This window comes from Acomys minous, assembly GCF_964271855.1.
Source record: "Acomys minous genome assembly, chromosome: 7".
Taxonomy (NCBI): Eukaryota; Metazoa; Chordata; class Mammalia; order Rodentia; family Muridae; genus Acomys; species Acomys minous.
In genome coordinates, this window is record NC_140488.1 from 103,986,518 (window position 1) to 104,008,770 (window position 22,253).

The 22,253-nt window shown below is 40.8% G+C and overlaps 1 long non-coding RNA gene across 1 annotated transcript in view; it reads left to right on the forward strand.

Moving 5' to 3' along the window:
- LOC311602309 overlaps positions 1-14,131 on the forward strand; it is a 33,240-nt gene extending 19,109 nt beyond the window's left edge. Inside the window, exons 2-3 of the long non-coding RNA XR_014780724.1 lie at positions 422-568; positions 13,290-14,131. This is a non-coding gene — a long non-coding RNA (uncharacterized lncRNA). The remainder of the gene's footprint in view (positions 1-421; positions 569-13,289) is intronic.
- The last annotated feature ends 8,122 nt before the right edge of the window (positions 14,132-22,253 follow it).

Consider the following 22,253-nt stretch of genomic DNA (forward strand, 5'->3'; position numbering starts at 1 on the left):
AGAAGATGGGAGCTCCAGCTGTTCCTACCACCATGCTTTTGCCTTGCCATCATGGGCTCTAACCTTTTGAAAGAGTTAAGCCCAATTAAATGCTTCCTTTCATAAGTTTCCTTGGTCATAGAATTTTGTCACAGTAATAGGAAAGTAACAAAGACAACAAAGGTTGGGTGGACTTTAGTAAGGGATAAGATATTCCAATGTAACCACAGTGGAGGTAAATTTAATGCTGGGAATGAGAAATTATATGAGTTAATGTTTTAAAGACCCTTATCACGTGATATAAGGGAAAAAGCCACAGGAGAACTTGTGGCGGTACCCTGGTTCTCTTAGCACATTTACAGTATTAATGTGGTAATATTAAATTAGTGACATAATGCAGCATACATTTTTAATTTTTACCTCTTATTTATTTACTTTTTAGGGCACATGTGCTATGGAGCCCATGTGGAGCTTCTGTTGTTCTGGATGTTGCTTCTCTCTTTCTACCATGCAGATCTTGGAATGGAACTCAAGTCATCAGGCTTGCTGTCGAGTTTCTTTAACCACTGAGCCATCTTGCCAAGCCCTGGTAATATGTTTTGAAAGAATATTTAGCAGATTCTCTATGTTTTGAGGCTGAACATAAGGATTTATAACCTGTGATGATGCTACATATTACCTACGACCACAGAAGGCCATTATTTATCACTAGTCTATTTTAAATCCAGCAGAGGAGAGGCGTCGTGAGTTGTCTGATACCCCACAACTGGGAAGCACAGCTTCTGCACTAGATGCCAGTGATTTTTGTCTCCTGAACATTCTGATGTCAAAGGTCAGGAAGAGATGCACAGAACAGTAGTACTGCAGGAGTTGTAATATAGGGCATGTAATGTTTCTTTACAGAGACAGGGACAACGAGAACATGGGCACATGTCTGGAGCTTGGCTGTTGTAGAGAACAGAAACTGTTTGGTGGTGCCTGTGTGGGATGGGGATTTAGCTCTGTGCTTTGAACTCTCCTACGAGCTGGGGCACGATCAGCCTCTTTTCCACTCTGAGGCCAGAGGACCCTGGTGTGGACTACAGCCGCTGTTCTACTGTCCAGGACTGTTGATCCCTTTCGTTCTTACTGCAGTACAGCCCTTCCCTCCTTGTCAGCACCGAGGCCCAGGACAAAATGAAAGACAACTGAACTGGTATAAGTTGATTAAAACTCCCAGTAATTATGGCCTGTTTGTCCAAATCAATGTCAGTATTAGTTTCTGGACTAGCTGGCCATGTTCGCAAGTTAAGTCCTAGAGTGGGGAGGGCTAAGACCAGGGCATGGTCAGCATCCAACAGGTTCCTAGGGACCAGGAAAGCCAAGCCCCCTCATTTTACTGTCAAACAACAGTTCATGTTGAAGAATTCAGCACCCCTTGCTTTGCCTATGTGATTTGCAGCAACCCATTTGTCTGTAAAATGGGTACTTCTGCGAGGATTCTCTGAGCTTTCTGAAAACTAGTAGATTCTCTCTTATTCCTGCCTTTAACTTGTGGGACTTTAACCAGCATTCAGTGAACAATGCAAACTCTAGCAAGGAGATGTGGACCTGCTGTTCCTGTAGCCTGCCATCTCTCACTTGCCTCTCACATTGGAGCTCTCAACACCAGGAGAATTATAATGTTGAAACATTAGCCTTCTCTTACACACTATGGTGCTTCAGGCTTACGGGAAGAAGCAGGCATCTTTCCATGGTTCTGAGATTGGTTATCTCCATCATAATGTCCTTTCTCCAATACCTATGGAAGGGAAGTAAGTTTAACTAAATGTTGTGGCAGTGCTTCTTCCTTCTTCCTTTTTTTGTGTGTGTGACATTTATGTTTGATTTAGGACCCCGCTTCTGGAAAATGGATTTCATTTTATGGGGATGGTCGTTAAATAGACAATATATACACATAAATTTTAGTCTATGTTTAGAAAGTTGTTGTGTTTGAGTGATTATCTAGTTTTGTTTTTCTAGGGATAGTACTCCTGTTCGCATCCTGTTTTGTTTCCTGCCCCAGCTAGTTGTAGCAATGTGGACAAAAGACAAGGAAGACAAACTGTCCTTTTAGGAAGGAGCTATTGTTTATGTCATCAAGAAGAATGACGACATTCTTCATGTGTAAGGGAGTGACTGGGCTTATATTCATTATTTTTCTGTAATAAATCAATCTAAAAATATAAAAAAAGAAACTAGATCTTCTACAAAGAAAGATCAGAAAGGTTGGAACACCCTTGACTTCCATCCCTTCTCCTTGCACCTCTTATTGTCTTTGGGGTTGATGTGGTTTTCCTTGCCTAATGGCCCCGCGATCATTAACAGACCCTAAAGACGTCTTCCACTTTATCTCTAGAGTACATCCCTTTGTAAAAGGCCGGAACCTTTCCCATTTGACCTGATCCCTTTATCTTGACTTCCTTGGAAGTTCCCAAGGAGATTTTGAAAGATCTAACAAACATTCAAATAGATTTTCCAACTGTCTGATTACTTTCCAAGTACAAAAGATTTGATATGGCACATCTTTCTCCATTACTTAGGGCCAAGATGCAGCTGTGCATTGGGGATGAGGAGGTGTGGGATTATGATGTGATGACGTGTTTTAGTTTACTGAGAGTTTGTCTTCATAAATAAATGTTTGCTTTATTCAATGTTTTTATGTACCAACTAATGTGGTTTGATTTATTTAGCTTGATAATGTGGATTGTATTGATTACCTTAAGAATATTTAGCCAACTTTGTATTCTCTGGTTGTGAGATAGTACTATTTTTATATATTACTATATGTTATTAGCCATCGTTTTTCAAGATTTTTATATTCATAATTGTGGAAGGTATGGATATAGTTTTCTTTCCTCTAGTGTCTGTGTATGTTTAAACTAATGCTGGTCCCATATATTTTCCTGAGCAGTGTTATTATTCTTTTGTTTTCTAGTATAGATTGAGAAGAATTGGGATTACATCCTCTTTAAATATTTAATAGACTGCCGGGCACAGTGGCACACACCTTTAATCCCAGAACTTGGGAGGCAGAGGCAGGCGGATCACTGTGAGTTTGAGGCCAGCCTGGTCTACAAAGCAAGTCCAGGACAGTCAAGGCTAACACAGAGAAACCCTGTCTCAAAAAACTCTCTAATAGTCTTAGAGAGTTTGTTTCCTACAAGTTGTAGAATGATTTAAGTTATTTGTTTTCAATTGGGTATTTGAGAGCTTGGTCCATTTCATCTCAATTTTTAAATTTAAGTGCAAAATAGATTTGAAGTACTTCCTAGTCTCTCCGCCTCCATTCTGTCAGTTTTCAGTGGCTTCCTTTTATTTTTGTCCTGTGGATAACTTCCATGTTCCAGTTTGTAGATAAGGTCTCATCCTTTTTCTTTGGTTAACATATATTCAGGTAAGCTATTGTAAGAAGTATATGCTCTGATTTCCAGCCACGTCTGGTGGATTGTCTTTGCTGATTATTTCTTCCCTGGAATAATTCTGTGTAATTTGTTTTTTGTTGTTGTTGTTGTTTTGTTTGTTTTGTTTGTTTTTTTGTCTACAGTGCTCAACCTTCTAGATTCTTGTTTGCTTATCAATGAGGCTTTGTGGTGCTGTCCAGGCTGGCTGTGAACTGCTGGCTGCGAATGGTCATTTTACCTCATCTTCTTGAGTAGCTGGGAATGTAAGGGCATATCACTACTTCTGACTTCTTTTTAGCTTGAAACCTTGCTTTCTCACATGTAAAACACAGCGTGGGGGTGAGCAATCCTTAATCAGAAGTTGCGCTTCCACACATTTATCTATTAAGGGTTCCACACATTTACCCAGTGATTCATGTTATTGAGGCAGACTTACACTTCAGAGGGTTAGTCCATTTTCATCAGGCACACATCATGGTGCTGGGAGGTAGCTGAGAGTTCTACATCCTGATCAGCTGGCAGCAGGAAGAAAGAGTAACACTGGGTCTGGTTTGAGCATTTGAAACTCCAATAAGGCCACACCTCCTAATCCCTGTCAAGTAGCACCACTCCCTACAGACCAACCATTCAAATCTATGAGCCTTTTGGGGGCCATTCTTTTTTCTTTCTTTCTTTCTTTTTTTCTTTTTCCGACAAGGCTTCTCTCTGTGTAGCCTTGGCTGTCCTGAACTTGCTCTGTAGACCGGGCTGGCTTGGCACTCACAGAGATCCGCTTGCTGGGATTATAGGCATGCACCACCACACCTGGCCTGAACAAGCACACCACCAATAGACAAGCTAGCATAAAAGGGGGACATCTTATTTTAACTATCCATAATTAAAGTCCTGTAGGCAGAGAGAGGAAAAAAACTTCTCCAAGGATGAGCCCCCTAGTTAGTTATTCAACACTGAGTGATCAGCCCTGAAATTCTATACATACAAGTAACAATAAACAGATTGTACAGGTTGGATTTATATAATCAAGCATTCATATACATCTGTAACAATGATGATTTAGTGAAAGAGACAAGGCAAGGAGGACTGAAGGAAGAAAATGGAAGGGGGAAATGGTGTGATATTTTAATTTTAAAATTTAGAAAATTATATAAAATTGCAACTTGGCTTTCTTTAAAAACACCTATGGTTTTGTTGAGACTTTTTTTTTCCGAGACAGAGTTTCTCTGTGTGGCCTTGGCTGTCCTGGACTTGCTTTGTAGACCAGGCTGGCCTCGAACTCACAATGATCCACTTGCTTCTGCCTCCCGAGTGCTGGGACTAAAGGCGTGCATCACCACGCCCGGCCTTGTTGAGACTTTTAATCTTATCATTGTTGAAAACTTAAAGAATATTTGGAAGTATGGGAACTTTTCCTCTAAAACATTTACAACCAAGTCGTCAACATAAAACTCTAGATTTCTGAATACCCTTTTTTTGCAGTGTAGTTTCATTTACATGAAAGTCTAAAACAGACAAATCACTTATGATAAAAGTGAGACTGGTCTGGAGGCTTAGCTCAGTGACTGAGCATTTGCATAGCATCAGTGAAGCCCTGGGGTTCATTCCTGGAACTACAAAATAAAGAACTAGTCATTACCTTGGGGTGGGGGAGGCAACAAATGCTATTCTGTTATGCTCAAAGTGTTCTATATTTTGTTTATTTTCATTTTTGATGAATAAATAAAAATTGTGAATGTTTATGGTATATTGGCATGATATTTTGAATTATGCACACAGCTTGGAATGGCCAAATAGAATTGTCATTTCTTTATTATTTATTGGTTGTGATGAGAAGATATAACACCTGTTCTCAGCAATTTTAAGTGTATTGCTATTAACTATAGTGTCCTTATGTAAAATAAACCTCTTGGAAGCATTCCTACTAGCTAAAGTCATATGCTCTATAACTGACACTTCTTCAATTCTGCATGAATACTTTAATATAACTTTTCTATAATTAGGACACTCTTCTACACAACCCAAATGCAACCATTGAAATAAGTAAATTATACTAATGCATTGTTACCATGTAATTCTCACTCATTACTTTTTTAAATTTAGTTATTTATTATTACATATGCAATGTTCTGCCTGAATGTATACCTGCAGGCCAGAAGAAGGCATTATATCTCATTATAGATGGTTGTGAGCCACCATGTGGTTTCTGGGAATTGAACTCAGGATCTCTGGAAAAGCAGTCAGTGCTCTTAACCTCTGAGCCATCTCTCCAGCCCCTTACTTATTAATCATAACATACTACCATAACAACATTCTTCATGTAGAGGGGATTTACTTAAAATCATGTACCACATAATTCATTTTTTATTTATCTTCAGTTAGGAATAATTCTATTGTATTTCCCTGATGTTTATAGTCTCAATACTTTTGAATATATAGGCTAATAGTTTTGTAAATTATGCCTTGGTTTTGGTTTGCTCATAATCAAGGTCAAGTTGTGGATCGTGACAGAGCTATTGTAGGCATGCTGTGCTTTTGTCACAGTTCTCAGCTGCTTTACTCTTATGCACTTCCTTTCTATTAGTGCCGATGTTTACTTGATCATCTTACCAGCATGGAATACACCAGGATTTTTAAAGATAATGTTTGCAATTATTAAGCATTTGGGGCCTGGTTAGATGGCTCACTGAGTAAAGGCAAAGGCATTTACCTCTAAGCCTAACCCCTCAAGTTCGACCCTTGGGCCCCACATGCTAGAAAGAGGGACCAACTCCCACAAGGTTTTCTGGTCTCCATACTTGTACCATGGCACACGTACACCCACTACTCTGCCCCCCCAACACACAACAGAAATAGATGTCAGAACTTTCATGGAGGATGCTTTGAGACTATAGTTTCATTAAAAATTTGGGTCTACTTACACTGGATTGTGTTTCATTGTTTTGTTAGGCGTGTTATAATTTAATTCTATCATTGTATATTTTGATACTTAAGTATTCTAGGTCTGGAAAATGAGCGTCCCTTCAAGTTAAGTCCTGTGTTCCTTTGACATGCTTTTGTCATTCTTTGAGTACTTTCTGCAACTCTCATTTCTTCTAGCATTACATGGTATTCATGAGCACTAGTACTCCAGGTATGGTGGCACCTTCCTGTTTCCCCATCAGGAGTTCAAGGCCCGTCATGACCACATAACGGATTCCAAGTCAGCCAGGACTAAATGAGACCCTATCTCAAAAACAAAATAAAACAGAATAACCAAAACATGAAGACTAGTACTAAGTGTGTTCTGGGGTTCCATTGCTTCAAGATCTCTCAGTTAATAAAGAGAATCCATGTGCACATATCTCTGTACACATCTCCACCTCTGTTTCTCTCTGTCTTTCTCTCCATTGAGTCACACCAGGAGCTCCAATTCTGAGCCAGTATTCTATTGCAACACATACAAGTAAGTCCCTCCTGTGGTTATGAGAAACTTGCTTCTACTAGAACAATTATGCTTCATAGTGAGGTACAGTTGGCTTACAAACGATTGCACATCTTTCAATTGTACACTTTACTGTTTTAACAAATGTATTCATAAAATCCATCCTTACAATCAAGATTATGAAAATATCTTTCACTTTCAAAAATACCTTTTAGAATAAGGTCTAACGAGATTTCTGGGCTTCCCTTGTTCCATCCACCCCAAGTTGGTATGCAAAACTGACAATGAAAACTTATTAATCATAAATGTTTAAAATTTCTGGCTTAACAATGCCAACATCCTTGCCATATCCGAGTCTGTTTCTTATATTTCCTGTCTCTTCAATTTGCGTTTCTCTTTTGTTTCAGTGTACCTTGTAAAACTGGCTATAACTTCTGTAATCAGTCCTTCAGTGACGTGGTAGTCAAGTGTGGAGGAAGGAGGACACACGTAGTCTACTCCTATGATTAGAATTCAGGCTTTCTGTGAGCCCACCTTTGAACTTTAAGTTTAGTATCTATACCCTCATAAAGAGAACAGCAGTTGGACATTTTCCTTCCTCTGGGCTGCTTGGACCCTCATGAAACATCAATAGTTTAGATTCTGATAGAACAGTTTGACTTTCTGGAAGTCTCTGTTCAAAACAGAATGCTCTGGTACATTCCAGAATGCCTTGTGTTTCTTTCTTCTTGACAGAAACACAGGGGGACTTACCTCTGATAGTTATCATGAGAATTATCCTGAGCTCTTACAGGTACAACTCACAAATATTTTTTTAAAGATTTTTTTTATTTTTATTTTTTATTTTTTAATATTTTTTTAAATTTTAACTTATGTCTGTTGGTGTGGGAGTTTCAGATCTTGGGGTTACAGACAGTTGTGAGCTGCCATGTGGATCTTGGGAACTGAACCCGGGTCCTTTGGAAGAGCAGGCAGTGCTCTTAACCACTAAGCCATCTCTCCAGCCCAACAACTCACAAGTATTGGACCCCTGCTGCAAGACAGAATTCACCTTGATCTTTTTATATTGAGAATCCCTATTGTTCCACCACCAGACAAGCCATATTGTTTTTATAGAAGAATGGTATGGTCTATGGTAAAATTCATATTTCAAATAACTAACCCAGAAGCCAGAACAAAGTCAAGCTGGTGTGTAGGGCCAAAGGCACAATTTTACCAAATGCAATTAGCATATAGAAAAAATACATCTGCTAGAAAAAGCTTATGGATGAGTGTGTAAATAAATGAAGATATTACACTGACACCTTTGAGGAACAGAAAATGAAGCTCCTTCAAGGCCACTTAGTAGGTTGAAGGCACAAGGAACCCCTGCTGCATAACCAGGAATTTACTGTAATGTGTAAATGACATAGCCACATGTAGCTATCTCATGCTGTTTCCCATCTCAAGTCAAACGTCACAAGGCCTGAGTTAGGCAAAACATCCCCACCCTGAGAAACTACTACCAACAATGACAGGAAAGCCTTGCAGCTTTAGGTATCTTTAGTGTTTGTTTTTTTCAGACAGGGGCTCATGTAGTCCAGGTTGGCCTCAAACTTCCTATGTCACTCTGCTTGGCCTGGAACTCCTGACATTGTTGCCTTCACCTCCCTAGCCATCTTTATTGAAAGCTTGTGTAAACCTAACATCCCGCTCATTTCCTTGAGAAACAAACTATAAAAAATTAACAAGGACAGCTGTTACAGTTATTTAGCTCGACTTAAGGCAAAACAATTTTTATGTAAGTATGCTTTTAAAAGCCATAGAACCTTTAGCAAAATACTGTAAACAAGCTCAAACAAAAGTAAATTTCAGAATTAGTCCCTGAAAAAGATACTGATAATTGTGAGTCATAGATAATCATGAGAATTTGTTTGCCCCTGGTTATTGGAAGTTTTGGGGTCTGGTTTGTGTCTGAAGGCGGATTTTGCTCAGACATTAGCTTTTAAATAAGGAAATAGCTGATCTACCATGCTTAAATCAAGACTCAAATAACTGAGGGGTATCCATGAATCTTATCTCAAATATTTAAAAATTACACATGGTGTAACCTTAGAATAGAAACTATCATGTTCTAAATCTTGAATTGTTCCTTGTGTTTGTTGCTTTTTTGAGAGGATGTAGTCAAGGAGAAATCCTAATCCTCCTACCTCTGTCTCCCAAGTGTTGGGATTGTAGCCCTTGTACTGCTGTACAAGCACCTGACACTGCCGATTGGAAGGTTACCAGCCTTCTCCTATGGAAGGGGAAGAACCAAGGCTTCACTGAGATAGACAAGCAGGAAGCTGCGAACTGCTACATATTGGTGGTATAGATGCCATGATCCCAGCCCAACTAGGTCTAGTTCTTGAATCACAAAGTGCTCAACATCAACAGCTTCCCCCCAAACAAGGCGCATGCCCAGGTAGCCTTGCAGGTGGTGAAAGTGGTACATTTGGGAAACCTGGCCTTCATGGCCTCTACTGGGCCAGAACCCTGAACTTGAGATCATCATGAAAAAAAAATCTCTGCTACCCAGTGACCTTGATGCTCCACACCAGATCTTCTCCAAGTGTCACTGTCCTCAAGATCATCATTTTCACTAAGAACAACCAGTTCCAGGTGCTGCTGCTCTGTGCCCACCACATGAACATCCAGCAAGCTCAGCGGTCTCTGCATAGCCAGAACAGACACATGCCTGCTGCGTACCACACGCCAACTTTTTCAAGCTCACAATGCTGCTTGGTTTTTGTCAACTTGACAATAAAACTAGACCTAGCTGGGAAGAGGAAATCTTAGTTGAGAAACTATCTCCATAAGTTTGGCCTGTAGGTAAATCTGTGGAGGTATTGTCTTGATTAATGATCGATGTGGCCGGGCCCAGCCCACTGTGGATGGTACCAATTTGTGGACAGGCGGGTCCTGAGGTATATAAGAAAGCAGACTGAAAAAGCCATGAAAGCAAGCCAGTAAATAGCATTTTTCCATAGCCTCTGCTTTAGTTCCTGTTTTCAGGTTCCTGCCTTGAGCTCTTGCCCTGACTTCCCTTGGTGACAGAGTGTGACCTGAGAGGTGTAAACTGAAATAAAGCCTTTTCTGTTGGTCATGGTGTTTATCACAGCGTCAGAATCCTAGGAAGACACTTCACCATTTGCAACATCATGTACAATAATAGTCATGAATCTGCTCTCCAAGACATGCCTTTGGGAACAGACAGTCCTTGCTGGACCAGGCCATGGCTACAGCACTGTCCTTTTTGACCCTGATGTCTACTGTCTTCTTCCTCTCCAATCTCCACCAGGCACACCATTAGTAACAGCTGCAGCTGCATCAGGCTGCATCAGCATTCCAAGTCTGGCAGGTGCCATCTTGCTGGTCAGCAACCTGAGCCCTGAAAGTCACACATCCAAACCCCTTTATTCTCTTCAGTATCTGTGGTTATGTGAAGTGGGTGAAGATCTTGCTCAACAAGGAGGAGGATGTGCTGGTGCAGAGGGAAGATAGCAGCCAGGCCCAGCCAGCCATGAGCCACCCAAACAAGCTGCATGGGAAGCCAGTGTGTGTTACAAAGTAATGCTGCTGCCTGGTGAGGGCCAGGAAAACGAGGGCTTCACCAAGGGTTCTGACAGCTCACCACTACGCTGCTTCAAGAAGCTGGGCTTCAAGTACTTCAAGAACATCCCCCTGTTCTCAGCCACCCTAAACCTCTTAAACATCCTTTCCTCAGAGTCAGAGGAGTTCCTCAAGAACCTCTTCTCAAGCAATAGGGCCATGGCCAAGGGATTAAAATTCTTCTAGTGACTGCAGTCCTGGTCCCTTACTCTCTGCCCTGTCCACCATACCCTGGAACCTCCTCTGACTCATCACCTCTACCAGAGAGGGACCATAAGATGGTTCAGATCCAGAAGAGTTTGTTGTAGGAGGTGGTGCAGGCACCAGTCAAGCTGCACATCTACAACCAAAGCAAAAAAACAATGCTGGTAGGGTTGCTATTCCAGAATTCAAGATATATTATAGAGCTATAGTAACAAAAACAATGTGGCAGTGGCATAAAAACAGACATGAATGCCAATGGAACAAAATAGAAGACCCAAATGTGAGTACTTGTAACTCCAGCAATCTGGTATTTGATAAAGAGGCAAAACCAGACAAACCAAAAACAAAACAAAACCAAACCACTAAAGAGAGCATCTTTAACAAGTGGTGCTTAAAAGTTGAAAACTGTATGGCCACATGTAGATGAATGAAATTATACTCAGACCTATCACCCTGCACAAAAATTAGATTCAAGTGTACCAGCAACTTCAATTTGAAACGTGAAACATCAAAACTCTTAGAAGTAAACACATGCAGTATCCTACAAGATATAGATCAAGGAAAGGGCTTTCTGAACAGGGCTGCATGTGCTCAGGAATTAAGGCCAACAATAGACAACAGGGACCTCATAAAACTAAAAAGCTTCTGTGCAGCTAAGGAAATAATAAAGTGAAGAGGAAGCCCACAGAATGGGAGATAATCTTTGCCAGCTGCACATCTGACAGGGGATTAACATCCACAATATATGAGGAATTCAAAGAACAAAGAACCAAGGAAACAAACAACCCAATTAAGAAGTGGGCTGGGGACCTAGACCGGCTCAACAGAAGAAATAGAAACGCCTAAGAAATACCTGGAAAAGTATTCATCTTCCTTAGCAATTAGGGTAATGTAAACTTAAGACAACGTTGACATTTCATCTCAGCCCAGTCAGAATGGCTGAGATTAACAGAGCCACCGACAGCAAAGGCTGATGTAGAAGTGAAGAGCCCTCATTCACTGTTGGTGGGAATGCAGAATGGGGGTGCAGCCACTCTAAGTCACTATGGAGACCCTTCAAAAAGCTAAAAGTAAATTTACCAAATAACCCAGCTATACCCTCTTAGGAATAGGTCTAAGGGACATCCTGCTTCACAGATACTTTCTCAGCTATCTTCACTGTTTCTCTATAGCTAGGAAATGGAAGCAAACTAAAGGTCCATCAACAGACAAATGAATAATGAAGATGTGGTTCCAGAAGGTCTAAGAATCCAGTAGTTGTTCAGTCTCCAAAGCTGGATGTTTCAGCTACTCTTCAGTATATGCCAGAATTCTGAAGACATGGGCTCCAGTGCCATGGAGGACATGGGCACGCCAGTGAGAGTGAGGGCAGACAGGCAGAGAGCAAAACTGCCAAGAAAAGGCGTAGTTTAGGTTAAAGGTGGATCTTTCCCACCTAAAAAGATCTGGGAACAGTGGTTCTTCTCACTTCAAATGATTTAAGACAAAATTCCTCACAGGTATTTTGTGTTTTAGTTAATTCCTGATGTAGAAAAGTCGATAAGAATAGCCATTACAGAAACCATAGCTGGAGTGGGTAGGTGGGTGTTGGGCTTGAGACAGGAATAGTAAGCAGGATACAGTTAATATGAAGTGAGAAACAAAAAAAAAAATGGGGAAGGGGTCCAACTTGGGAGGAAAGAGGGAGGTTAACACAGATAGAGAAAAAGAGATAAAGGAGGAATGTGAGAGAAATAATACCAAGATTATTTGATAAAGCCTTTTTTATATATACCTAAGATTTTACACAACACAAGAGTATGTATATAAGACATACACACATATGTGTGTGTGTGTGTGTGTGTGTGTGTGTGTGTGCATGTATACATTTATATATTAAGTCACTTGAGCAGACAATGCTCCCCACAAGAATCATAGATTAACAAATACCGCAGTACCAAGCATGGCTCAAATGGTTGGCCAAGTGACTCTCAAAACAAGATGGATTATAGATGTAGCCCTTGGTTGCCTCTCATGGGTTAAGGATGGGCCCCTAGTGCTGAAGACACCACACACTTAAGATACACAACCAGATGACTGGAGCTGGATGTGACCTGAAAGCCTCTTTCCTGTGGTCTAGTGTTCACTAGTCCAGAAAATACTATGGAAGCTGCCAAGGGAGGGAGGCAATGAAACAGTCCCACTCAGTCATCTTACCTATGAACCAGAACAATTACCACCATGGCAAGATATATCTGAGAGTGTAGTAAGGGGCACTCCCATGTCAGGGGCAACCAACAGCACTCTCAGAGACTTAAAGCCCACTTAATAGGAGGAAAATCGTGCCTGGTACTTGATACCTACTCAACTTCCTGGGGCTAGTGAGGTCATGTACCACAGAAAAGAGTGTATACACTACTGCCACTTTGCTAGACTAGCATAACTCCTAACTATACTCTTTTTTTTGTTTTCAAGACATGTCTTTTCAATGTAGCCTTGGCTATCTCGGACTCACTTTGTAGACCAGGCTGGCCTTGAACTCACAGATATCACCTGCCTCTGCCCCCATCCCCCACCCCCGAGTGCTGAGATTAAAGGCATGGGCTACCATGCCCAGCTTCCTAACTATATATTAAATCTTATTCTTATACCCACAGATAAGTACAGCTACCACCCTCATCAAGGAAGCTGCTCTCTACAGCAAATGGAGACCAGCGCAGGAAACCACAGCTGGACACAAGGCAGAGACCAACAGATTGTGGGGAACTCAGTCCCAGTGGACACACTTGAAGCTCAGCTCCTGCATCTATGGCCTAGGAAACATTGAGGAGGAGAGGGTGGAAAGAGTGAGAATACTTGAAAGTCTGCTGTGAAACAGTTTCTCCCGGAAATGGCTGCACAAATAAGACCAGAACAATGGCAACATCAATGGAGATTTTAACATGAAAGAAAATGTGTCCCTGGGTTCTACCCGTAGACAAAGAAGTACAGGCTACTAATAAGTGATGGATGAAGAATTAGCCTCTCCCAGGGACAAGCCTCTTCGCTCGTTGTCCGATGCAGAATGGTCAGACTAGAAACCGTAAATACTTAACCAACAAAAGTGGACTCAGCAGGTTGTATTTATATATTTGTTCATTCCCACTCATATATACATAGATGTGCATGTAATAATAATAACAAAAAGAGCCTATCAACTTGAGAGTAAGGAGTGGATATGGGGAGGTCGGAGGGAGGGCGCCTGGGAGGGGCTGGAGGGAGGAAGGGTAGGGAAGGGGGAAGGAATCCGTGTGTAATTCTGTTTCAGTTAAACACACACATATAGGCACATAGATGCAGTGAAGTCACTTTACGGATCAGATTACCCTCTCTGCATGGATGCATGAACTCCACCAAGACAGTACCTCTAAAATTCTTCCCATTTTCAATATACTTGATAGACCATTCTCACTTCTACTTAAGCCTCAATAACCCCTCAAAATAAATTCCTTCAAAGGGCTCCAACCTCTTGTTTCTTGTTTCAAATACTTTAAAATAGGATTTTAGTTATCTATCTGAACGTATGCTTGCATGCCAGAAGAGAGCCTCAGATCCCAGTATAGATGGTTGTGAGCCACCATGTGGTTGCTGAGAATCAAACCCAGGTCCACTGGAAGAACAGACAGTGCTCTTAACCACCGAGCCATTTAGCACCCTTATGTCTACCAGTTCTCATACAAGTCCTTCCATTCCCACTGCCAAGGATCCTGATGGCTCTTTCCATCTAGCTCAAGATCCATCATTAATGAGACTGTTGTTCTTCTACACCCCGTTGTACCCATCCCATCCCCTCTCCTCAGTACCATTCCTCAGGACACCCACTATTTCAGTCTTACACTTTAAAGATGCTACCTTCGTCATTGTTCTGTCTCTTGAGTCTCAGGATAGTTTTGCTCCCACCTAGACTAATCCTGCCAGCCACCACTCCCAACAGCTCATGGACAGTCCATATCCAAAGTTCCAAAGACTTCTTACTTTGGTTTGGTAAGTTCTTGCTTTAGATCTTTCCTTTCCTTATCACATCTTTTCTAATATATGGCTGGTCTGTTCCTTTGTAGTTCTTCTCTTCAAATGTTATCCCACAATAATCACCCTCCTAAACTTCCTAGGATGAAAGGGATATAAGGTCTTTCAGGCTATGTGTGAACTTACTCTACAATTTGGTACTAAGGGCTCCTCTTCAGGTAGTACAAAGGTCTGTTGCAACTCAGAGGAAACACATTATTGCATCCTTACAACCGCCACAAATCAAAAAAGGACTCCAAACCTTTCTTGGCCTCATAGGACACATTAGCCCCTGTATCACTAATTACAGACTTATTTTGAAACTATATGAAGTCCTATAGGAAACTTGTCCCCTCAGACCACCCCAAACAACCAAATCAAAGATTACACATGGCACCAAACTATTTTCCACAAGGCTGGGCCCGAATTTTGCCCTTAGCTTTTGGAAGATATACAGCCCTTCCTAGGTTGCCTTTACACTTAAGCCCTTTGTGCTAATGTACAGTAAATCTCTTCCCCTCCACCCTCATGTTCCTACCAAACACCTTTCTTTGGGAAATAACTAACCACTTTAGAACTTGCTAGAAGTATGCTGATGGAGCATGATGATCAATATCTTGTTGTACACACTTGCCCCACACCCCATCCTTAGCATCAAACTGAGGACTGATTTCCTCCTTAAGAACACACCAGGACCAATACAAACCCTTTAGCTACATCAGAAAGGACCCATTGAGGTTACTCTCACTGCTCCCACCTTAGAGCCGTCTCTTTCTCAAACCATGCCAACCTCCCCACCACGTGCTAAAACAGATCAAGACACATGATTTACTAGCAAGCTCCTCTCGAAAAAGTAGAATAGCCACACCTCAGAGAAGTCATTTTCTCTTAACGTTTTCTCAGAATTGCATGTTTTCCTAACCTGACTCCAGCCCTCTTATGAAGCCACCCAAGCCATCCAAGCATTAAATAAACACCGAGGCTGAAGAGATGGTTGCTAAAGCACTTGCTATGCAAGAAAGAGGTCCTAAGTTTGATCCCTAGCCCTACGTAAAGGCCAGCCTTGGTGGTGCATGCTTGTGATGCCAGCATTGTGGAAGTGGAGGCGGGTGGTCCCCGAGCTCAATGGCTAGCCAGTGCAGCCTAAGTGGGGAACCCACTTAGGTTCTAGTGAGAGACCTTGTCTGGAGAAAAGAAACTTCCGAAGAATGACACTCAAGGTTGACTTCTGACCTCCACTTGCACCCTCACATACATGTACGCACACACTCTCTCACACACAAATGCATGCATTTCCATCCACACATAAACACACAAATGGACAAATAAACAAAAAAATTTCCATGTGCAGAGATTATTGGTCTATGCTGCCACATATCTGACTAAGGGGCTCAACTCTGACTAAGGGGTTCATCAATAAATCTTTTAAATTGGATTATCATTGGTGCCACATTTCATGTTGGGACAAAAGCTATAAAAAATGCCACTTTTGTACAGCCACTTTGGAAATCTATTTGGCGCTATCTCAGAAAACTGGGAATAAGGCTTCCTCAAGACCCAGCTATTCCACTCCTTGGAATATACCCAGAAGATGCGCCAGCACACAACAAGAAAATTTGCTCAACCATGTTCATAGCAGCCTTATTCATAATAGCCAGAACATGGAAACAGCCTAAGTGTCCCTCAATAGAAGAATGGATAAAGAAACTGTGGTACATTTACACTATGGAATACTATTCAGCTATTAAAAACAAGGAATTCCTGAAATTTGTGGATAAATGGATTGAGCTAGAAATGATCATAATGAGTGAGTTAACCCAGAAGCAGAAAGACTCAAATGGTATATACTCACTTATATCTGCATATTAGCCCAAGGGGCATGTCCCATGAAAGCCTTCACTTACCAGGAAACTGAGACAGAGGGGAGGACATCCTAATGGGACTCTAGATGAGAGAAGCATGGGAGAATAGCAAAGTAGAAGGATCCAGAGGGTCCTAGAAGCCTACAAGTAGAACATTATGATAGGCAGATTTGGGCCCAGGGGTCCCACTCAAACTAAGGCACCAGCCAAGGACAATACAGGTGGTAAACCTTAAACCCCTACCCAGATCTAGCCAATGGTCAGAACATTCTCCACAGTTGAGTGGAGAGTGGAGACTGACTTTCACACGAACTCTGGTGCCTCACCTTTGACCATGTCCCCTGGAGGGGGAGACCTGGTGGCACTCAGAGGAAGGACAGCAGGTTACCAAGAAGAGACTTGATACCCTATGAACATATACAGGGGGAGGAAATGCCCCTCAGGAACAGTCATAGGGGAGGGGAATAAGGGGAAAATGGGAGGGAGGGAAGAATGGGAGGATACAAGGGATGGGATAACCATTGAGATGTAACAAGAATAAATTAATTTTTAAAAATGCCACTTTTTAAATGTAAAAGTTCAAATCTTCATTCACTTTGATAAATCCCTACTAGAATATGGACTAAATACCATCCAGATTAAAATTAACTCAACCAGTGGCTGAGTTGGCTTAACTACTGAGATGGCTTAGTGGTTAAGAGCACTGTTTGTAGTTCCAAAGGATCTGAGTTCAATTCCCAGCACCTACATGGCAGCTCACAACTGTCTGTAACTCTAGTTTCAAGGACTCTGACACCTTCACACTAATGCACATGAAATAAAATAATTTTAAAAATCCAAGCAATACCCATTTGTATTAAAAACCTCCTAATGTGGGCCTCTCCTAATAAAACCTTATTTGATCCCTCCATTATCCCCTTTAAACCTTCAAGCACACAAAACGACCCAGTTCCACTTGGCAGGGCCTCTTCACACTAGTTTATTTAATACCCGACTTTAACTTCCCATCCACCCCTGTCCGGCTGCCCCTTCACAAACACTTGAAGAAAAACTAACCCTTAAGAGTCTCTGGAAGCAAACGAGCAAAGTCTCAGGAGTCCTTCTCCAAAGGTGCTGTCTCGCTTGGGTGTTAGCACTCAGTCCAAACAGAACTTCCCCAGTTATGGCCAAGTTTTACATTGCATTTCTTGATCAATATTGCTTATTTTTTTTAAAAAAATATTTTCAATTAATTAATTAGAGACAGGGTTTCTCTGAGTAGATCGCCTCACTCTATAGACCAGGCTGGCCTCGAACTCACAGAGATCCACCTGCCTTTGCCTCCCAAGTATTGGAATTAAAGGCGTGTACCATCACCTCTTGACAAAATTTTTTAAAAATTGCCAGGCAGTGGTGGCGCACACCTTTAATCCCAGCACTTGGGAGACAGAGGCAGGCGGATCTCTGTGAGTTCAAGGCCAGCCTGGACTAGAAGAGTTGCAGGACAGCCAGAGCTGTTACACAGAGAAACCCTGTCTCAAAAAACAAAAAACAAACAAAAAGTTTTATATACAGCTAATTGGTGAAACAGCAGCACCATCTGATTATGCTTTTCCTCGTAAGGGCACATGATGATGGACTTATTCAAGAGTATTCAGTAATATCCATGTGGAAGTATAAAATTCTTCAGGACATGAAATCTCTCGTAAAAGATGGTCTTGTCATACGGTGTGGTGGCGCATGCCTTTAATCTCAGCACTTGGGAGACAGAGACAGGTGGATCTCTGTGAGTTTGAGGCCAGCCTGGTCTACAAAGGTAGTCCAGGACAGCCAAGTTACATAGAGAAGCCCTGTCTCAAAAAACAAAAACAAAAACAAAAACAAACAAACAAAAACACCACCAAAAAAACCAAACACCAAAGAGAAAGAGAGTCTTGTCAAGTGCCAAAATACTTCTCCACTTCAAGTCATAATTTTTTCCTGTTTGTAAGAAATGTTTCTTCCAAGAATAGCTTTGACACATAAATGAATAAATTTTTCATTGTTTTTAAAAACGGGATCAAGCCCTTCTGACAAGAATTACTTATATGACACGTCTTCTTCTATTTGCAATTCTATTGTTAAAGAGATATTGACAAGAACATGAAATAAGTAGGCTTTGCTTAATGGATTTTTAAAAATAGTCCAGAATTTTGGAGTCCTCAGTTTCAGAATTAAATAAGCTGCTTCAGATAAACTAAGGATTTTCTTACCTCCATTTGTTAAAAAGAACCAGCAGATTTTTGAATGTATGAGAAATGAATAATACCAGATGCCAACACAAAATTTAAGATTCTTTAATTGCTCAATTTAACTAGCATAAATGCCAAAGTAAGAGAACGATTGCATGACAATTATTTCAGTGTTAACAGAAAGAACATCAGATGCAGTTTGAGGGTTATTATGCAGAATATAGACAGAACATCTTCCTGAGAAGTCTGTGTGCTTTGCTCTAACTTTGATTATTGTCTGCATCTTCCTGCAAGCATCCACAAAGTTTGTATTTACATGGTTTGTGCTAAAAGTAGAACACTGAATAAGAAAGTCTCTGCAACAATTTGTTCCTGTTTCTGAAGTCTGAGCTGGAAGAGATTTTCTTTATAGGCTTTATCCCAAGAAAAGTGTTGCACAAGTGAAGGCAAAGTTTTTTCTGCATCAAGAGTTTTGCTGTGAGGGACATGAGCACTTTAGATGCTTGACCATCTTTATAATAGCAAACCTAGTTGTTACATTGTAGATCAGTGGTTCTCAACCTGTGGGTCACAACCCCTACAGGAATCACACATCAGATATTTACATTACGGTTCATAACAAAGCAAAATTATAGTTATGAAGTAGCAACAAAATAATTTTATGGTTGGGGGTCACCACATGAGGAACTATACTGAAGGGTCACAGCATTATGAAGGTTGAGAAGATTGTTGTAAATTGTTTGTTTATTTATTTATTCACTTTACATCTGGATCACAGTCCTCCTGTTGGAAGATGGTCTGATGTATTTTGATGCTACTTACTGCTTGCTGTCTCTATGACCCACTTTTGACCAATAAAAGGCCATTCACATGGGCAGGGCAAAGGAGATAGGTGTGGCTAAAGTTCCCAGGCTTAGAGAAACAGGAATCCTGGGAAGATGAAAAAAAAAAAGGGAGAGGAGGGAGAAGAGAGTTGGGAGAAGAGAGGAAGGCCACCATGGGTTGGATGGAGGAGAAACACATGGCTGGCGTGGATGGAGAATCCGGCCCAGATGAAGAACATGAGCAAGTATTTGGGATTATGGATGGGAGGTAGCTTGCTAGAAGTTATTAGAAGCAGATGGCATGGGATTGAGGCAGGGATCCCATACCTGCCCCACTATGGGAGGTAGTTTAGAGAATTGATATCTGCCCTGCCCTAGATTAACTAAGGCTATTTTAAAATATAGCAAGTGTCTGTGTCTTGATTGATTGCTTGCTGGGCCTACAGATAACACAGATAAATTAAGAACACTCTCCCCTCCTCCCCAGCCTTCTTCCCATTCTCCTCAGAGAAGAGGGAGGTCCCTCATGGGCACCAACTTTCAGGTAGATTTCATACTGCTACTTGGGAAATTGCTTTCCATTTTGAAATGAGAAAAGAATTCTGATAGCAATGTTTTTGAATTGTTATTTGAGTCTCAAGACTGGTGCTAATATCCAGGGTAGAAGATTACTGTAGTGCCTTCTGAGATGAGGTATCATCACTGGGATTTATATTAATGAAATATTCGGTGTTTCCTCACTTTCTTTGGTTCTACTTTGGGAAATTCTCCTACTGAGCTGTTATTTATTGGTTAATGTGTATCTTGCTATTATTTTTATATTAAATGAACAATTTCACATTGTACTAGGATTCTTAGGAGAATGTTTCCAAATGTAAGAAATGTGGGCTGTTGATAACATTTATCGTGGCATTTAAACTTTTGTTTTGAAAATAAAAAATAACAACCATCACATGAAGTGAAAAACAAATTACTAAGACAGTCGACTTTAACTCTTCTCTTTACAAAACAATGGATACAATATGCAAGAGAACTGATCTCATTATAGAATTCATATAATTACGTAACATATAATACATCTGTATGTATTATATTTTGCTCTGGGTGGCACACAAAGATCTTACAAGGAGTTCATGGGAATACGGAATTCATTTTAAGGAAATCAGTTTCTATGTTCTCAACTTCTGTGGTTTTTCTTTACTAAACCTGTTCCTCTTCATCACCGCACATTTCACAATATGTTTATAAAAGAAAACAATACAGCAATCCAAAATTTGAGTCTGCCCTTGGTGTGTCAAAAAATCTTCAGCCAGACGTTCAACAATGAGGAAATGGTGAAGACTGGGTTTTAGTGCTGAGAAAGTGAGTGATTGTATTACTAAGAAAGAAGGCCTTCCTCAAGACATGTTCTTGCCAAGTCTTTGTTTCTAACAAAACGGAAAAAAAAGGAACCCAGGGTATTTGGCAGCTGCTATGTCATTATAAAAAATTCTCATGATGAACAAGCACATGAATTTTAGGACGTTTTGTAGATGTTCATATAGCTGAGTGACACTGTGATAACAGAATGCCTTTCGCTCTCTTATACTTATTTATTTCTCAGTGCTTAGAGCTCTATAAATGTAAACAAGAAAAGCAGTGGTGCTTAATGCTGTCGTACTGTAGTAGAAAGTTGTAGTTCTCCATGACTATATTAACTATTCTTTCAAAACAGCTGTTTATCTCATTAAGGGTTACATTTCCAATAACAGTTTTATACCACATTTTATAAATTATTAATCTATGTTGTTTTTTTTATCAATTTCACATAATAGTTACAATAGTCATCTAATCTTAATGAAAACCTTGTTACTTGGAGCCTTTCAGTCTATATATTTCTTTGCAGAGACTATGATAAGAGGGGGCCAGAAAATGATATCACACATAAAAGAAAGCCATGAAGATAAAATTCTTTGGGGAAAATGGAATGTAAATCAAGTTCAAGAAGAAATGGTATAAAATGTCTGATGGTGTTTACAAGATGTGGCAGTTGTTTTGAAATGTTTACCATGAGCTGCAACTAATTAAACATCAAGAAAAATCTGAGATGTCAGCTTAAACACACACAAGATTATGCAGTTTTCTCAAATCCTTCTTAAAGGATGTAAGTAAAAAAATTCTAGAACAAACATGCCTGCTTAAAAGTCAGAGCCAGGCCCACAGCAAGCCCTCCTCAGGAGACTGCATTTCTTAACTCTTGGAGACTGTCCCACGCCTTTGCAAACAGAAAAAATGCCTCCACCACGGCTCCGGCTCCCCTTAAGTATAAGCTTCCTACAACACATTTTGGCTTGCTGGCTGTACTTTGCTTTCTGAAATGACATGCTTATGATTTCCTGGCTCTTGTGAGTAGAGCAGAGATGAACATGGCTGAACAAGTATCTGTGGAGTAAGATGCTGGGTCCTTTATGCCAAGGAGTGGTAGGAATAGCCTGGTCATATGGCGGGTTTATTCTTAGTAGTTTGAGAATGTTCCACACTGATTTCCAGAGTGGCTGCACCAATTGGCGACCCCACAAGCAGTGCATGAGCATTCCCTTTTCCTAGTAACTACTCCCACCCCCACCCCCAACTCCAGCATTTGTTAGCTGTTTTCTTGATCTTAGCCAGTCTGGCTTGGTTTAAAGGAAATCTCAGAGTAC